This window comes from Felis catus, chromosome B3 (genome assembly GCF_018350175.1).
Source record: "Felis catus isolate Fca126 chromosome B3, F.catus_Fca126_mat1.0, whole genome shotgun sequence".
NCBI classification, from domain to species: Eukaryota; Metazoa; Chordata; class Mammalia; order Carnivora; family Felidae; genus Felis; species Felis catus.
In genome coordinates this window covers 74008758-74026324 of record NC_058373.1, presented here as the reverse complement: position 1 = coordinate 74026324, position 17567 = coordinate 74008758, and the positions used below count along the sequence as shown (strand labels likewise).

General features: G+C 45.9%; 2 long non-coding RNA genes across 7 annotated transcripts; one reads left to right on the top strand and one right to left on the bottom strand.

The window, feature by feature from the left end:
- Positions 1-338: 338 nt before the first annotated feature.
- On the bottom strand, positions 339-17537 carry LOC102900058. Of its 3 annotated transcripts, XR_006599418.1 has the most exons (5): positions 17103-17537; positions 14553-14620; positions 12529-12774; positions 12040-12205; positions 339-1008 (listed from the first exon to the last, which is right to left on the bottom strand). It is a non-coding gene; the product is annotated as an uncharacterized LOC102900058 (long non-coding RNA). The 3 variants fall into 3 exon arrangements; XR_006599416.1 differs by lacking the exon at positions 14553-14620 and having other exon boundaries at positions 17103-17534; XR_006599417.1 differs by lacking the exon at positions 17103-17537 and having other exon boundaries at positions 14553-14690.
- LOC102900091 lies at positions 2066-16553 on the top strand. Of its 4 annotated transcripts, XR_006599419.1 has the most exons (8): positions 2066-2941; positions 8145-8197; positions 9489-9590; positions 10472-12232; positions 12342-12547; positions 12665-12849; positions 14543-14767; positions 16495-16553. It is a non-coding gene; the product is annotated as an uncharacterized LOC102900091 (long non-coding RNA). The 4 variants fall into 4 exon arrangements; XR_006599422.1 differs by lacking the exon at positions 16495-16553 and having other exon boundaries at positions 12347-12547; positions 14543-14681; XR_006599420.1 differs by lacking the exon at positions 16495-16553 and having other exon boundaries at positions 12665-12861; positions 14543-14668.
- Positions 17538-17567: the final 30 nt, after the last annotated feature.

The following is a 17567-nucleotide window of genomic DNA, read 5'->3' as shown; positions in this document are numbered from 1 at the left end:
CTGATTAAACGGGTTAGATTGACACTAGGTCATCTGCCAATCTCAAGAAAGTTTCCATGTAATGAGGCACACTATAAACACCCCACAAATCCCAACGCCCCTCCATGGCCAGCTCCTATCTGGCACACCTGCTTATTTTGTGTCTAAGGACCAGCATTTTAGAATCTGTGGATGTCTAGCAAGATGGAAATTTTTACTAAAAATAACATGGAATTATAATGGCCTTTATGGGGAACGTTTCAATTCCATCATTTAAGACATGCACTTGAAAGCAAGGGTTCCCAAATTAAACAGAATGGAATACCCATTTAAATTGGCAAGCACACTCCTCCAAAGACTTCAAAATTCCAAAGCAGTTTTATTGAAAGATTCATTGCAAAAGGCTAAAGAAAAAGTAAAGATATAAAAGGCACATAAGGGAAAAGACTGCTCCCCTCTTCCTTCCTTCAAGTATTCATTGTCTGATTTGTTTTTCCACTCTGAAAAGACTACACAACCATAAACAAAAATCTGCCAAGTTCATGGCTTTACAGACACCCCCATATCTACCTTCAAGGGAGGCCTCATTTGAACCCCTTCTAGTGTTGTCCAAACTGAAGGATTTCCTGGTAAACTGCTATATTATTCCTTTAAACAGCCAAGGGGAAATGCTGGTAGATACCAGATCTTGCAGAGGGGATCCTGGAAAAACTGGCAAAGGCCAGCCAAAGGTAAAAATGCTTACCAGAATCAATTCTTCTGAGTTTCTGTCTGGAGCACCCAGTCTAGAGAGGAAAATAAAATGTCACATCCCTCCCTTTGCAAATCCAGACCCATTGTTTATTCTTTCTCTCCCAACAATAGTTATTGCCTTCTTGTTTGCATAACTGGACTTGGCTTTCTGCTGGCTTGGAATTTGCAGATTGTTGGTTCTTTCTTTTGGCTATCCTTGGAAATGACTCCGAGTTTTGAGAAGTTAATATCCTTTGCACCGTCTTTTTGGATCCAAGCAGGGTTATTCAATATTGCCTGAAATATTTAAAATTAAAATTAGGTACCCAGAGGGAAAGAAGCAAATTGAAGATAATGTCTTTGGATATTATAGCATTTAAATTACAACCCGATTCTTTGAGTATGTGAGAGCAACAAATCTTTGACAAAACAAAAATCAGCTCTAGGAGGCAATTCAAAATTCACCTACTTCTTTACAAATCCCAAAACTTACCTTGTTGAATGCAAAAGACTTGGAAATCATTGGCCTTAGCAAACCAAAGTCATTCTTGAAGAACTTCTATTCTTTCTCTATTCATTATCACGTCTTTGAAATGTAAACACAAGGGCGCCTGGGTGGCTCAGTCAGTTGAGCGTCCGACTTTGGCTCAGGTCATGATCTCACAGTTCGTGAGTTTTAGCCCCGTGTCAGGCTCTGTGCTGGCAGCTCGGAGCCTGGAGCCTACTTCAGATTCTGTGTCTCCCTCTCTCTCTGCCCCTAACCCACTCGCATTGTTAACCCACTCATATTCTGTCTCTGTCTCTCTCAAAAATAAATAAACATTTTAAAAAAAGGTTTTAAAAAAAAAGGATATGTAAACACAGCCCACAATCACCTGAGACCGAAGGAGAAAAGAGGGAAAAGCCCTTTTTAAAACACAAACTTCTAAAAGGGCTGTGGTCTCCAAATGCTAGCACAGCCTCCTTAAGATTCATTGTCCAAAGACACATACAAATCTTCAAAAATCTTATCCACAAATATTAGTAACTATAAGGTCTTTATATCTGTCTATGTGTTTGTCTATATACATATGTTGTACATGTGAGGTCTTGTTCTACCTCTGGATGGCATTACTAAAATTAATTTCTAAAGAGCTCTAGTTGGTTTGAAAGTAAGCGCTTGTAAGACTTGAAGGTTCTAAAATTCTCAGAAAGGGGCACCTGGGTGGCTCAGTTAGTTGAGAATCCGACTTCGATTCAGGTCATGATCTCGTGGTTCATGAGTTCAAGCCCCACGCCAGGCTCTGTGCTGATGGTTCAGAGCCTGGAGCCTGCTTCGGATTCTGTGTGTCCTTCTCTCTCTGCTCCTCCCCCACCTGTGCTCTGTCTCTCAAAATTAAATGAATGTTAAAAAAAAATTTTAAACATAAAATAAAATAAAATTCTCAAAAAGATAGAAACTAATCCAAATGTCTTTCAAGTTCACTTTGAAAGGAGGGGCCTACGCCAGCCGACTCCATCTTGTTCTGTGTCCTTCACCTAGACCACGCCTCCTCCCCTTGAGTAACCTCCCACTCACCCGTTCAAACTTCCTGATCAAAACAAGCCAGCGACCTGCATAACAGGACTCCGACTCTTCCCCAGCCAATCAGCTGAGGCCACAGCCATTACCTCACCAACTGCCCCTAGACCCCTATAAAACCTTTGTGCTTTTGAAACTTGTTCTCTTTCTCTGGTATCTCACCACTGCGTCGGTGCAGGTAGGGGATTGAGCTCGAGCTAGCTCGAATAAAGACTCTTTTGCTTTTGCATCGGACTTGGCTCCCTAGTGGTCTTTGGGGATCACGAATTCTGGGCATAACAACGCGATCTAGGGTAATCTTCAGTAAATTAAAGTTTAAACTCATTGGTTTAATTAAAATAGGCATGTCTTTAGAGTTAACATCAAATATAAAACTTCTTTTCCACTTGAGTTTACTAGCCAAATAAGTTCATGTTATCTCTGATAAGATCTGCCAAAAAAATAGCTTGGGATAATGACTGGTTTTGTCTAATGTTTAATAAAGCTTTTGTGTGTAATCTAAACAATTCTCCCTTTTTTTCAATGTTTATTTTTGAGAGCGAGAGAGTGCAAGCAGGGCAGGGGCAGAAAGAGGGGGACAGCAGCGATCCCGATGTGTGGCTTGAACTCGTGAACTGCAAGATCATGACCTGAGCTGAAGTCGGATGTTCAATCAACTGAGCCACCCAGGTGCCCTAAACAATTCTTTTTTTTTTTTTTTATGTTTATTTATTTTGAGAGAGAGAGGCATGTGTGTGCATGTAGGGGAGAGGCAGAAAAAGAGAGAGAGAGAGAGAGAGAGAGAGAGAGAGAGAGAATCCCAAGCAGGCTCCACAGTTGTCAGAGCAGACCCCGGCTGGGAGTGTGGGGGGCCCAATACCACAACCATGAGATCATGACCTGAGCCAAAGTCAATCATCAGACGCTTAGCTGACTGAGCCACCCAGGCACCACAATAACATAAACAATTCTTAAAAACAAGTGAATTAAATAGATGTAAGCAACATAAAAGTTTATCAATGAACTTTTCAGCAATATTTATGTCTACTTAAATAGTTTCCCAAATCTTTTTAGTAACCTAAAATCTTTGCTAACCTAAAACTTAAAAGTTAAGTGGTGAGTTCATTTAACATCATTGAATATCCGCATCTCAGGACCATTTCCCAAGAAGATAAAATAATAAATCATTAATTGATGTAGGAGCATGAGGCAAGTTGAGGGCAAAATACAGGCTGGCACCCCATCCCCCCACCCCCAGGTGGAATCCGTGTGATATTCCTCTGACACTCCTAGCTACCCAAGAACAAAGGAAAGGGGTTTAAGTGCTTGCCATGGTGATGTGGGAAACTAAGGCAAATGAAAAATTAAATTCCCTTACTGCCTATAGTCCATTGACAAGTCCTTGAGACCAACAGAGCTCCCTCTAGCAGCTCAGCTGCCTCAAAGATGACCCTTTGGGGGCGCCTGGGTGGCGCAGTCGGTTAAGCGTCCGACTTCAGCCGGGTCACGATCTCGCAGTCCGTGAGTTCGAGCCCCACGTCAGGCTCTGGGCTGATGGCTCGGAGCCTGGAGCCTGTTTCAGATTCTGTGTCTTCCTCTCTCTCTGCCCCTCCCCCGTTCATGCTCTGTCTCTCTCTGTCCCAAAAATAAAAAAAAAAAAAAAAAACGTTGAAAAAAAAATTAAAAAAAAAAAAAAGATGACCCTTTGCTAGGGGCAAAAGAGAATCTTGGCTTAATACTGTTCCAACCTTGAGAATCCTGTAAATCTACTTCCTTTATCTCAACTGCCCCAGGATATATGCTGGCAATCAAGCTCCAAGTTTATGCCCCATGCCCCCCATATGTATCTGAGGGGTCTCATGACTGGGGTTTTATTAAATGGTGATAAATGGTGTTTCCCTAGCAACAGCTAGCCCCTCAAGGTCCAGGAAACCTTGCTTCCAAAATACCTTAGAGATTTACTTAATCCCTGACCCCCTCCCAACCTGAGGGTATATGGAGTTACCCTTCACGACCCCAGTGCAGCTCTTCCTGCCCATGGGTCCTGTCTCCATGGTTTAGTAAAATCACCATTTTTGCACCAAAGATGTCTTCAAGAATTCTTTCTTGACCATCAGCTCTGGACCCCATGAAACCACCCACCCCCCCGCCATCACACCAAAACTTCATCATAATTACTGAACATGGGCTATCTACTTTTGACTTCTTATTACAGGGAAACTAAAAGATATTGGGATGTGTTAGTGCTATATTAGGAATTTTTTAAAAGACAAATGCTTCTAAAAATTATGAAAGGTATTTATACATTTGCAAATTTAAAGAATGCTGGTATTGGTGAGGGAGCATAAGGCGGGCTGAGGACAAAGTACAAGCTAGCACACCACTCTCCCCCCAGGTAGAATATGTATGGTATTCCTCAGGCACTCCTGGCTGCCCAAAACGAAAGGAAAGAAAACAAATGGTTAAACTGACAGAGTCTCCATCAGTCTACAAATGTCTTGGTAAATTACAAGAAAAAGGCAATCTTATCAATAGCCTAATCTCCAGAAACCTATAGACTCAGTTTCCTGGAACCCCAACATCACCCTCCCCTCCATAGTGATGTGGGGAACAGAGGCAAGAAGGAAATGGCAGATAAAATTAAATTTCCTTATAACCTGCAGCCCATTGACAAATACTTGAGGCAGGCAGAGTAAAACATTTCTCCAGGAACTCCCTACTGTCTTAATGTTAATGCTTTGCTAGAGGGAAAAACAACCTTAGCTTGACAATAGCTAGGCCTCCAATAATCTGTGAGTCTTTAGCATAGGAAAGTTTCTTTGGAAACTTCCTCTTGTCTTTGCCTCCCCCAGCCCCATAGTATATAATGAGCCACTCTCCACAACCCCAGGGCAACTCTTGTTCCCCTCCCACTCCCCCCATCCCCACTTCAATAAAATCTTTGCACCAAAGACATCAATAATTTTTTCTTGGTCAATAGCTCCAAACCCCATCATCACCCCAAAACCTCATCAGTATAACAGTTCACAATTACTTACTTCTTTAGTGGTTGTTGTTGTTATTTGTTTGTTTTAAGTAGGCTCCATGCCCAGCGTGCACAACCCTGAGATCAAGAGTCTCATGTTCTACCGACTGAGCCAGCCAGGTGTACCACTTACTTACTAGTTTTCACTTAGAAATTAAGGTTTCTAAGGGTTAAGAATTCTAATTAAGGTATGTAATAAAAGCTACTAAAAGTAAGATAAGCATCTCTACTTCCTGAGAAAATAAAATATCTTTTCATTAAGACAAGGTATGACAGATGCACTTTTTTTTTTTTTTTTAAGTAGCCTCCATGCCCTACATGGGGCTTGAACTCACAATCCTGAGATTAAGAGTCACATGCTCTATCAACTGAGCCAGCCAGCCACTCCCCAGAGATGCACTTTTGTTGAGGGAAAAAAGAGTAATTTTATCCTCAAGTAGGGATACGTTAAAAAGAAAAGCACAGGGGCACCTGGGTGGTTCAGTTGGTTAAGCGTCCAACTTCAACTCAGGTCATGATCTCATGGTTACTGAGTTCCAGCCCCACGTTGGACAGTGTGAAGCCTGCTTGGGATTCTCTGTCTCCCTCTCTCTCTCTCTGCCCCTCCCCTGCTTGCACTCTCTCTTCCTCTCTCTCTCTCAAAAATAAACATTAAAAAACAAAACAAAACACAGGACCCAAACGGCATCAATCAGGTTAAGGCCCCAAGTCAGTAAGCCAAGACTTAAAGCCTAACCTAACTGCACTTTTATCCCTCCAGGAATGTAATGTTTAACCAGTCAACAAAGAATTTCCTGGCCAATACTAGAAAATTTCCTGATGGCTCCCTTCCCCTCCCTTTAGGAGGGCAACATTGCCTAAACAATGCACTCCTTGCTAATAAGTTCCTTTCTTCTTTTTTTTCTTATGCCTTTGAAAACACTTCTTTTGTTTAGCTCAGTGGAGCTCTCCTCTACTTGCTAGATGAGATGCTGCCTGATTCATGAATCCTTCAATAAGCCAATTCGATCTTCAAATTTACTCAGTTGAATTTTGTTTCTTAACAGAAGAATCCATGAAGAAAATGGCGTTTGTACTGACTTTTGAACAATCTGGACAGGCAGAGATAAGAAGGAGGGGGTAACTGAGATGATTCGTGGTCCCCTAATATCTGTTCCATCAGTAATCATGCCCCCAAAATTTTAGCTGGGCAACTGGACACCCAGAATAAAGGTTACATTTCCCAGCCTCCCTTTCAGCCAGGCATGGCCACATGACCAAATTCTGGATAAAAGGATATAGCAGAAGTGAGGTATTCAATTTCTAGGAAGTATTCTTCAAAGCAGGGGGCATGCTCTTCCCTTCTTTCTCTCCCTCCTGCTGGCTAGAATGTGAACTTAATAATGAGCTGGAGCAGCTACCTTTGACCTAAGAGGAAGCTACACATTGAGAATGCTGCACTATAGGGTTGAATCAGTCCGGGTCCATGAAAATCATAAAGACCATATGAGACCTACCGTGGTCTTGTTTAAGCTGCTGTTGTGTTTATGTCTTAGGGTGGGCTGCCTGAAACAGATCCTGACACCAGGCTTCACTTGCAAGTGAACTATTAAATGTTCCCAGGAGGAACAAGTAAGGGAGTGTGGGAAGCAAGACAGGAAAGGGGAAAATAAGGGTGTGCTTTCAAGCAAAGTGCCAGCCTCAGGCTGATCCTGAAAGGGAGCTCCGGAGCACAAATTACACCTCAGAGTTTGTCTTAATTTGAGACAAGGGACTGGGCATTTGTCCTTCCTCACTAGTTCAAGCTAAAGGTTGCTCCCAGGCCCTCTGCATATGCAGAAGCTGTGGGAAATGATAAACAGGTCCAAGGGGATCCAGTACAATCTCAACAGGCCCCTTACACTGGGTTTTCGGTCACTCATAGCTGAACTAATTTTCATGGGTACCAAATCCATTCCCACAGAGGGGAGAGTGTAAAGGGCACAGAAACTGGGGTGGGGGGGGAAAGGTGTATATCAAAGTATAGGAAAGGAAAAAATAGAAAACAAAGTTGGGAAACCAAACTGTAGTCATTTGGACTATATGGAAATCTGTAAATGCCTGGCCAACCCATATGAAAGGAAGCTGGGAGGACCTTTGAACATGATGATTCAAAAGACGAATTGGTGACTACGAGGGGGTGAACTAGACTGAAACTCACGTGGAGTAGTGTCCGTAATTAGGCCATATTTGTAGCCTAGGCAAAAGGTAATGGTGGCTCAACCCCAGATGATGGTTCTGGGAAGGGAAAGAGGAGGAAAATGATCACAAATCTTATAAAGACTCAGTCTTGGGGCACCTGGCTGGCTCTGTCGGTAGAGCATGTGACTCTGGATCTTGGGGTCCTGAGTTCAAGCCCCATGTTGGGTATAGAGCTTACTTAAAAATTTTTTTTAAATAAAAATGTAAAAAAAGATTCTCACAGGTCATAGAGAAATAGGTGGCAGCCAGACTTGGCTTAGGAGCTGTAGCTTGCCCTGCTCTGGCTCCCAATTTAGGCGTTAACAGCCACTGAAGGGCACCTCCTTAGAGACACCAGCACGGTCACCAAGTGCATGCCACCAAAGACCCACACAGGAGTCACAGCGCCTCCTTGTTCTGTGGTTTGGGAGGCTGCTCCTCTGGGCCCAGGGGTTCTGGTGACACCACCTCTTCTCTCTGTTCCTCCAGCCCGGGGTAATAGTGCTTCCTGTAGTCACCACATCTGGTCACCACAGTGCCTCCCTTTGCCCTTCCAGCCCTCCAACACTGGACTAGCCATTCCCTGCACACACAGCCTATATGGAGTGCCTTGTGTGGGCTCATTTTCCTGGATGGGTCCAGACTGACACGGAAATCCTTCTGTTTTAGGGGTGGGAAGAGGAAAAGAAAGCTGGAAAGGAGCCAGAGAGGCAAGAGGCAAAGTAAGTGTGCCTCGAAACTGAAGGGAGGAGGCGCCTGAGTGGCTCAGGTGGTGATCTCACGGTTGGTGTGTTCGGGGCTCTGAACTGACAGTGTGGAGCCCACTTCAGATTCTCTGTCTCCCTCTTTCTGATACTCCCCCTCTCATGTGCACTCTCTTTCTCTCAAAAATAAATACACATTAAAAAAGAATGAAAGGGAAAAAATGTTTGGGAATGGTGAGCAGGAGTCACTGACCCTGAGAGAGGAGGAAGCATGAGAAGAGGCTGATGATTAGAGGAGCAGGAAGAATGGCCAGACCTTCCAGAAGCAGCCCCTGGGGATGGCGGGGGTAGGAACAAGCTAGAGAAAGACTCGGCCTCCTCTTGGGAGACTGTGAAGGGCAGGCCGCTTGAGGGAAGTGTCTGATGTGGTGCCACAAAATCCGTGTGGGTGTTTGCCTTACTGGGCATTGGGCAATGGCCCCTTGTCCGGTAACACCCTTATGGATAGGCAAACACAAGCAGATTGCCAATGGCCACCTCTCAGCCCCTGCAGAGGACTAACCATAGTATGGCAGCCAGGAACACCCTGCAAGAGGGGTGTTTTCAAAGTCTTCATGACTTATTAATTCAGCAAATGTTTATTCAGCACCTCTTATGTGCCAAGTGCTACTCTAGGTGCTAAGGATATAGTAGTGAGTTATTTGTTTTTAATGTTTATCTTATTTTTGAGAGAAAGACAGAGCGAGCGAGTGAGCGAGCGAGCAGGTGTGGGGGAGGGGCAGGGGGTGGAGGGCGGGGGGAGGGGAGAGAGAATCCCAAGCAGGCTCTGCACTGTCAGTGCAGAGCCAGATGCAGAGCTGGAACTGACAAACCACAAGATCATGACCTGACTGGAAACCAAGAGTCAGATGCTCAAACGACTAAGCCACCCAGGCACCCACAACAGTGAGTTTTTAAAAACTTATTCCTCTGGGCACCTGGCTGGCTCAGTCAGTAGAATGTACAACTCTTGATCTCTGGGTTGTAAGTTTGAGCACCACACTGGGTGCAAAGATTACTTAAAAATAAAATCTTTTTAAAAATTAAATTAGGGGTGGCTTGGTCGGTTAAGCGTCCGACTCTTGATTTCGGCTCAGGTCATGCTCTCATGGTTTGTGGGCCCAAGCCCTCTGTCAGGCTCCATGCTGACAGTGTGGAGCCTGCTTGAGATTCTTTCTCTTTTCCTCTCTCTCAAAATAAACAAATAAATAAATAAACTTTTAAAAAATAAAAAAAATAAAAACTAAACTAAAAAGTCTATTCCTTCAAGGAGGAGCTTACATTCCTGTGGAGGGAGACAGGTAATCAAGAAAGAAACACAAAAGGGCAGATGCTGACAAGTGCTCTGGAAAACAAAACAAAACAAAACAAGGTGAGGAGGCTGGGGAATGTGGGATGGGGTGTTTCATATCAGGCCGGGTCAGGCAAAAGATGATAAAGCAGTAAGTGAGCAAAGGCCTGAAGGAAGTGGGAGAGTACAGAATGTTCTGGACCGCAGGAAACACTAAGGCAGAGTCAGGTGCGTGGTATCATTCACGAAACAGCAAGGAAGCCAGTGTAGCTAGAGTGGATGGACTGAAGGGGAGGATAAGAATGGGGTTTGAGCAGAGAAGTGATATATCTGATATTCACTGTAAAAGGTTGACAGTGACTAGTGTGTGGAAAAGACACTATAGGGGGTTGAGATGATCCCTCCATTCTTAGAACAATATTACTATAGATAGGAATAAAAGTCAAACCCCACAAATACAGGCTGGTGCTCAACTGGCTGGGTACCAAGAATAATAGAAGAAAAGCTATAGGTCAGAATTGTCTACACCCCAACCATGAGACAGTAGTGTGGTAAACCAGGCAATCCTGCAGTATGTGACATCTGACCCATGAAGACTAGGACACTGACTGTGCCACGTTTGGCCTACACAGGGCCCCCTAGCACACAGTTGCCTTATGCTTGCAATGCTTCCCACCTGTCCCACGGCCCAGGCTGCACACAGGCCTGTTCTCTCCATAAGTGTTTTCTCCCACTGTTTTCCCTTCTCTTCTGGCTGTGCCTCTAATGCTGTCATTCATTCAGCAACTACCGTGTGTAAAACTTAATGAAGAACGCCACAGGAGAGTCTCTGATAAGGACTTGGAGCTTGAATCTTTTATTAATTGCGCCTAGAGAGCTCTGTCTGCTGTTGGCACAAATCTCTCTTGTTAGCCCCTTCTGGTTTGCCCTCTAACTGAGGGCTTTTTCTCCACCTCTCACAGATGCACTCTTGGAATGTCTGCCCTGCCAGACAAAGGACTTCTCTACAGCCCAAAATCACTGGCTTCAGTTTGGGTCAGGACTGGCAACCTAGTCTCAGTCTCAGGTGAAGAAAAACAGGGCCAGGGTTGGCAGAATGGTGCAAGGAGTCGAGGGCTCTTTAACTTCTCCCCGTCCCACCTCCAAACGGGGCCTTTTTTCCTGGCAAGCTCAGGTCCTACATGGTCAGAGCAGGGCCAGGGTCACAGCCAATCACTATCTCCTTCCCTCTTAGGTAACAGAGAAGAGAGGCCCAGTCTAGCCTTGGGTCCAATGAGAATGAAACCTTGAAGTGGCTTATTTGGACCAGAGACTGGAGCTAGTTTCTACCCTGCCAAGAGGCAGGGAAAGGTTCCTTCTCCAGAGCTTGGAGATGCCAGCCTTGCGGATTCCCAAAGGTCTGTGGCTCTGTGTCCAGCCTCCTGCTCCAGAGCCCCAGGCAGAGTCCTGGAGACTAGACACAACCAGCCAAAGGCTCTGGGAGACCACAGGGGCTGGGGACGAAGCTCCTGGCCCAGAAGCTGTGGCAGAGAGCTGTGTATTAGCTGCATGGCCTCTAAGTGGCAGGAGCGAGAGGCCAGGAAGGAAGGGGAGGTCCGGAGCAAGGACTGCTGGACCAGGCTTGTGGCAACCACTCTGCCACGCTCTTCCCCGGGCCGTGCAGCTTAACTCTCTTCACACTCGTGAGGCAGGACTATGTCCAACTTAATAGATAATAAATCTGAGTCTCAGAGAGGTCACACAACTTTCCCCAAAACACACGATCTACAGACTCCAGAGCCTGTTCAGACACCGAGGCTGCTGGGAAGAGGCCCCTGCAGCCTTGTCAAGGGCCCCAGCTACCTGTGTGGAGCCTGTGGTCAAGCTCACGCCTAACATCCAAGTCGTGTCTATCATGAGGAGTTACTGGACAGTTGAATGTCAAGTGACTTCACCCCTTACCCTCACTCCACCCCCGTCTCCTACAGGGACCCCCACCCTTCTGCCCTTCTCACCCTAAGCTGGCCACATCCCAAACCCATCGGATAATGGGTTTTACTAATACAAATGCATTCCAAAGGGAGGGGGGTCCAGCCCAGTCGTAGCTACCACAGCTGCTAGAGGTTTGTCCCAACCTTTAGTGCTTTGGGCTTCTTTGTCTGCCTCCCACCAACATTCCCTCTCCTTTCTGCAGCAGATTCCCACGCCATTGGAGCCTAGCATAAGGAACAGTCCCCAGCTCGTCACAGCTTTGCTGCGCCCCCACACCTCATCTCCCCTCTCCCTGACTGCCTCCTCCTCACCAGCGTGGGGATTTGGCTGGAGTAGCTTGAGCTTTGAATTTTAGAACAAATCCAGAGAACCCAGTAGCCCAGGGGGACCTGGGAAGGGGCTAACAACACCGGAGGTCATGTGACTGCCTTTGCCTTCTTATTGCTCCTCAGGCTTTGCTTAGCACTGAATTGGGGCCCCTGCCCTCCAGAGCCAAGGGGTAGGGGGTGGAGGGCAGCACAACCACAAATAATACCACATAAGAAACTCTAGAGCTGACCTAGGCATACAGCCCCATGTTTTGCTTGGCGAGCGATCCACACCACAGAACAGGGACATGCTGGCTGCTTAGTCCGCACTGAAGGGTGAACTCGCCTTCAACTTCTCCGTGCCTCACATGATGATCGGCCTGCACCATCCCGACCTATTCCAGGGTGGCTGGAAAGCTATGAATCAAACAACAGATGGGACAGGTAAATGTGCTCGTGTAAACAGATTCATTAGGGAGGTATGTGGGGGGGGGGGGGGGGCGGGGTGACCTCCTGGTGTGAAAGCCCTTGTTCTCTTCCACCTAACACTCAGTGCAGGGGCACCTCCTGGTCTCTATGGTTACCAAGAGCAGCCTTGCCACGGAGAACCTGGAGTGTAAACAGCAGGAACCGGTCTGGTCTGCGGCTGCCATGTCTGGAAGGAGGCCTCACACAAGGGCAAGGGAGGAAAGGGTGGGGCCCCTGCAGGCTCCCCAGGCCAGAAGGAGGAACTTCTTTACCTGAAAACAAATTTCCCAGGTGTGGAAATCTCCCCGCACTTATTCTTGGCACACAGCATTTTGAACAGTCGTTCCCAGTTTACTTCGAAGATGTCACTTTTAAAATATTTTTTCAATTTCTCTATTTTCATCATAGAGAAAGAGTCAACTAGATGTGAATGTGCCTTTCACATGTGCTCGTTCCCCATTTAATAAGGAAGTTCTGTGAGAAGAAGCAGTTGCAGCCTCGAGAGGTGAAATTCTGCCCTGGAAAATAAGACGGGTGAACTGCTAAGTCCAGAATGAAGACCAGACACCAGGAAGCCTGAAGCCAAATGTCCTGTATGCACATAAGTATGATCATTGTAGTTTAAATGGTTGCCTCCTGGGGCGCCTGGGTGGCGCAGTCGGTTAAGCGTCCGACTTCAGCCAGGTCACGATCTCGCGGTCTGTGAGTTCGAGCCCCGCGTCAGGCTCTGGGCTGATGGCTCGGAGCCTGGAGCCTGTTTCCGATTCTGTGTCTCTCTCTCTCTGCCCCTCCCCTGTTCATGCTCTGTCTCTCTCTGTCCCAAAAATAAATTTTAAAAAAGTTGAAAAAAAAATTAAAAAAAAAAAAAAATGGTTGCCTCCTTCCCTTCCCATGGCTGCCAAACAGGGATGTGGGTAATAATCACAATTTGCTGTATCTTCAGGTTATCTTTACATACAAATTGAAACCATTATTATGAAATAAAATGGAGTACTAACGTGGGATTTAGGAATGCTCATGAATTTTCCTTCATATCTGATGTGCTGGATAACTCTGGCCTTGACTCTCAGCCTCTCCAAGACCCCAGCTGCACCCATGGGGCCAGCCAGCACCGGTCTGAGAATCCCAGGGGGCCCTAACCCCACCTTGCAGACGCACAGGTGCAGGGGCTGTGAGAGCCAGCAGTGCTGAGGTAAGACTCAGAGCAGTGCCCTGGCAGATAGTAACCTGACTGGTTTATCTCCCCCTTGGACATCTTGTCCCTGTTGCCACCCATGGCTCAGAGGTACAGATTCCAAGATCCACTGGCCACCACTGGCCTGGGATCAGCCTTCCTTCCCCTGATCCTCTGCTCACCATGCCAGTCATTTAACACACATAAACACAGTGTGAGGCAGGGTACGTCGGTGTGTACCCAAATCTAGTGCAGCCCCGTTGACTGCTCAGATGGTTAGAGTGTTCACCTCCCTTCTCCCACCCCACCCCACCCTAGGAAAAATTCAGCTCCCCCCTCCCCATTTTGAAAGAGAGGGGTGGGCAGATGGGGAGAGAGAGAGAGAGAGAGATCAAGAATCTCAAGCAGGCTTCATGCTCAATGTGGGTCCTGATGTGGGGCTCAATCCCACGACCCTGGGATCATGACCTGAGCCAAAATCAAGAGTCGAATGCTTGGGGCACCTCGGTGGCTCAGTTGGTTAAGCATTTGACTCTTGATTTCAGCTTAGGTCATGATCTTGCAGTTCATTAGTTTGAGCCCCACATTGCTCTCCGCACTGACAGTGCAAAGCCTACTTAGGATTCTCTCTCTCTCTGCCCCTCTCCGGCTCTCACTCTCTTGCTCTCTCTTTCAAAAAAAAAAAAAAAAAAGAGTTTGACGCTCAATTGACTGAGCCACCCAGGCTCCCCCAGACTCTTATCTCTCAGCTCCACTGCATAATACAGAAGGTTCAACCCCTTAGCATAACCTCCAAGACCACCCCTGTTTTCAACACTAACCTGCTCCCTTCACAGCACCTACAGGAAGCAAATGGGCTTAGGAGGCATGTGGGGGTACCAGAAAATGCTAGACTTAGAGGGGCATGGATCCCCCTGTCAGAATCTCACAAAACAAATATTGTCCTCTCCCCAAGGGAGGGTTGGGGAATGGATATTCATGCCCCACTTGCCCATTTTATTTGAGTCCCTTAGTCTATGGCCTTCCGGTTAAAAAGCCCTGCTCCTGGTGAACTTGGTCTCACAGTGTGTAGAGAGAGAAACAGAATTCTCAAACATCCTTTCTCTTTTTAGCAAGCCAAACCTTGGAGCAGCCAGAGGCAGGAGCGATCAGGCAGGGGACAGCCATCCAGAACATTCTGGAATCACCATCTGAGGAGCAGAGGGGAGCTGTGTGTGCAGCCAGCCGTGGTCAGACAGAGGAAATGCAGGGTCTGGCTGCTGGCCATTCTTACCCTCGCTCCCACCATCAGGATCTCTGGCCCCATCCTGACCCCTGGTGGCTGCCCATGGGATGAGGTGAGCATTCTTCCCAAGCTCCTCCCTGCCCTGGTCCCAGCATAGCAGGAAAAATGAATCCCCCACCCCACCGGTCCTGGCTAGGGTCCCCAGGAAGTACAAGTGTGTTTCCTAGGGGTTTTTCAGGAGGGTTTACTCCACTGTGGTCACCAGGTGCCTTCTCAATGTAAGTCCAGAGACCAATTAAACAAACGTATATAAAGAAAGCCCTTTCATCTGCCAAGTTGGCAAAAGGTGTGTCAAAAAAGAGGTGTGTGTCTGTATGAATGTGTGTGTGTGTGTTATAACCAAAAGTTAATGCAGGCCAGGGTGCAATAAGACCAGCACTCTCATGCACAATTCGTGAGAGTACAAATTTGTATAACCCTTCTGCAAGTGATCCGAGCAAAATAAATCCAAAATCTTACTAAGCATTCTATCCTCTGACCCAGTAATTCTGTTAGGAATCCAGCTTCAAAACAATCAATACTCAAATAACATGAAACCCAAAATTTGAAATAAATGGGAGAGGAAAAAACAAGATAAGCCAAGCGTGATCATCACTGAGGCTGGATGATGATTACATGACAGTTCTTTATTCTGTTTTGTTTTGTTTTGTTTTTGTCTGCTTTGCTATATGCTGTGAATTTGCCATGATATTTTTAGAAGAAAGCATCAGAGATGCAAAGATTTGTATAAAAGATGTTAATTTTTAATAGCAAAAACTGTGCAAATGGCAAAAAAAAAAAAAAGTGCTATGCTGGGATGGTTAAACAAATTATGCTGCATCCAAATAGTGGGATATTATGCAGCCATTAAAAATGCAAGAGTGTTTCCACGATGTGGAAAAATGCTTATGTGATGCAAAGCAAATAAGTAGGAATCAAAATTGCATATGTAGTATTTAACTGAGTATGTTAAATGAAAAGTGCATAGGGGTGCCTGGGTGGCTCAGTTGGTTGAGTGTCTGACTCTTGGTTTTGGCTCAGGTCATGATCCCAAAATTGTGACATCAAGGCATGTGGCAGGGTGGAGAATGCTTAAGATTCTCTCTGCCTCTGCTTCTGCCCCTCCCCACTCACGCTGGCTCTCTCTCTAAAAAAATAAAAATAAAAAATAAAAAGTGCATAGAAGGAAACTATATGAAAATACACTAACATGTTTGTTATACAGTGAGACTAGGGATGATTTCTATTCTTGATATTGTCCCTTATTTTCTTAATTCTACAATAAGCATGTCTTTTATAAATAGGTCCCCAAATTGCCTTTGTGGAAGTATACCAACTTGGGGGTCTGAGATACATTCAGCTCCAAGGACTGCCATGTATTAGCCGTGCAACATTGAGAAATTCACATCTGGGTCCCAGATTTCTCACTTATAAAACTGGCATAACACCAACCTATTTTTCAAGCACCATTTACTGGGTCTTCACTATGTCCTAGGCAGTATGCTTGGGGGGGTTTCTGCATATACAATCACACACACCATTCATACATGGTCATTTCAATCCTTACAATAAGTTCTGGAGTAGATTAGGGCACTGCCGTCTTAAGAACTACACGAACTGTGGCTCAGGAAAATTAGGGAATGTGCTCAGTTTTACCCATCTAATAAACAGTACAGGTGGGATTCAGACATAGATCTGACCATCTTTGAAAGCCCTGTTCTCAGACCCTTCAGCCTGGTCTGCTTATGGTTACAGTTCTTTTTGCTTTCTTTCTTTTTTATATATATTTATTTTTGACAGAGAGACAGAGCATGAGCATGGGAGGGGCAGAGAAAGAGGGAGACATAGAATCTGAAGCAAGCTCCAGGCTTTGAGCCATCAGCACAGAGCCCAACTCGGGGCTCGAATTCACGGACCACAAGATCATGACCTGAACCGAAGTCGGATGCCCAACCAACTGAGCCACCCAGGCGCCCCTACAGTTATATTTCCACTGGACTGAATGCAGGTAAAGTGCCACACACAGTGCCCGGCTCCAAGCACAGAGCTGCTCTACTGGTTGGTTCCCTTTTCTATGACCTCAGCATAATGGTACATTGTGGCAAAACAAACCAGTGCACCCTCCAAAAAAAAGCATCTCTGATTTAAAAGAAAGGATTATAGGATCTGCAGGGACAAACCAGACTGGGGCTGGAAGACTGCCTCACTCAGGGAGATATGGGGGCTGGGACAGTGTGCCAAGTTCCAGGGTAGTTCTGCCAGTGACTTCTTCAGGGCTTCACCAGCTCTACACATTGCTTTGCAGCCTGGAATTCCGTCCAGAGTCACTTCACCGAGCAGGCATCAATTCCTACCTTCCACTTACCCCTCCCACCCTTTCTCCCTAAAGAACAGGGCACAGGTCTCACCAGTCCTGTAGATTTCTTATTCTTCCCTTTTCTTGGAGAACAGGAAAATCTTAGGGGCTGAGTAGGAAGAGGCCCTGTGTGGAGAAGGAAGTCCTGAATATCTGAGGGTGAGGAATGCGAGGGTGGTTGGCCTGCTCCAGAATCCTTTCTGGATTCATCCTTTAAGATACCTCTTTCCCTAGGGAGCCAGCCTAACTTAGTTTCCATCTCTACTTCTACCCCTCAAAACTGTTATAGCACTAACTACACTAGAGTTACTTGTTAGTTTACTAGTGAGTTGGTTAGTTTTTTGCTAGTAAGCTCCATGAGGACGATACTCCATCTCTAGCACCTAGCAATGTGCCTGGTACACAGTAAACTATGTAAATGTCTGCTAAATGGCAAAATGGAGGGAGGAAAGAAGGAAGGAAGGAAGGAAGGAAGGAAGGAAGGAAGGAAGGAAGGAAGGAAGAGGGAGGGAGGGAG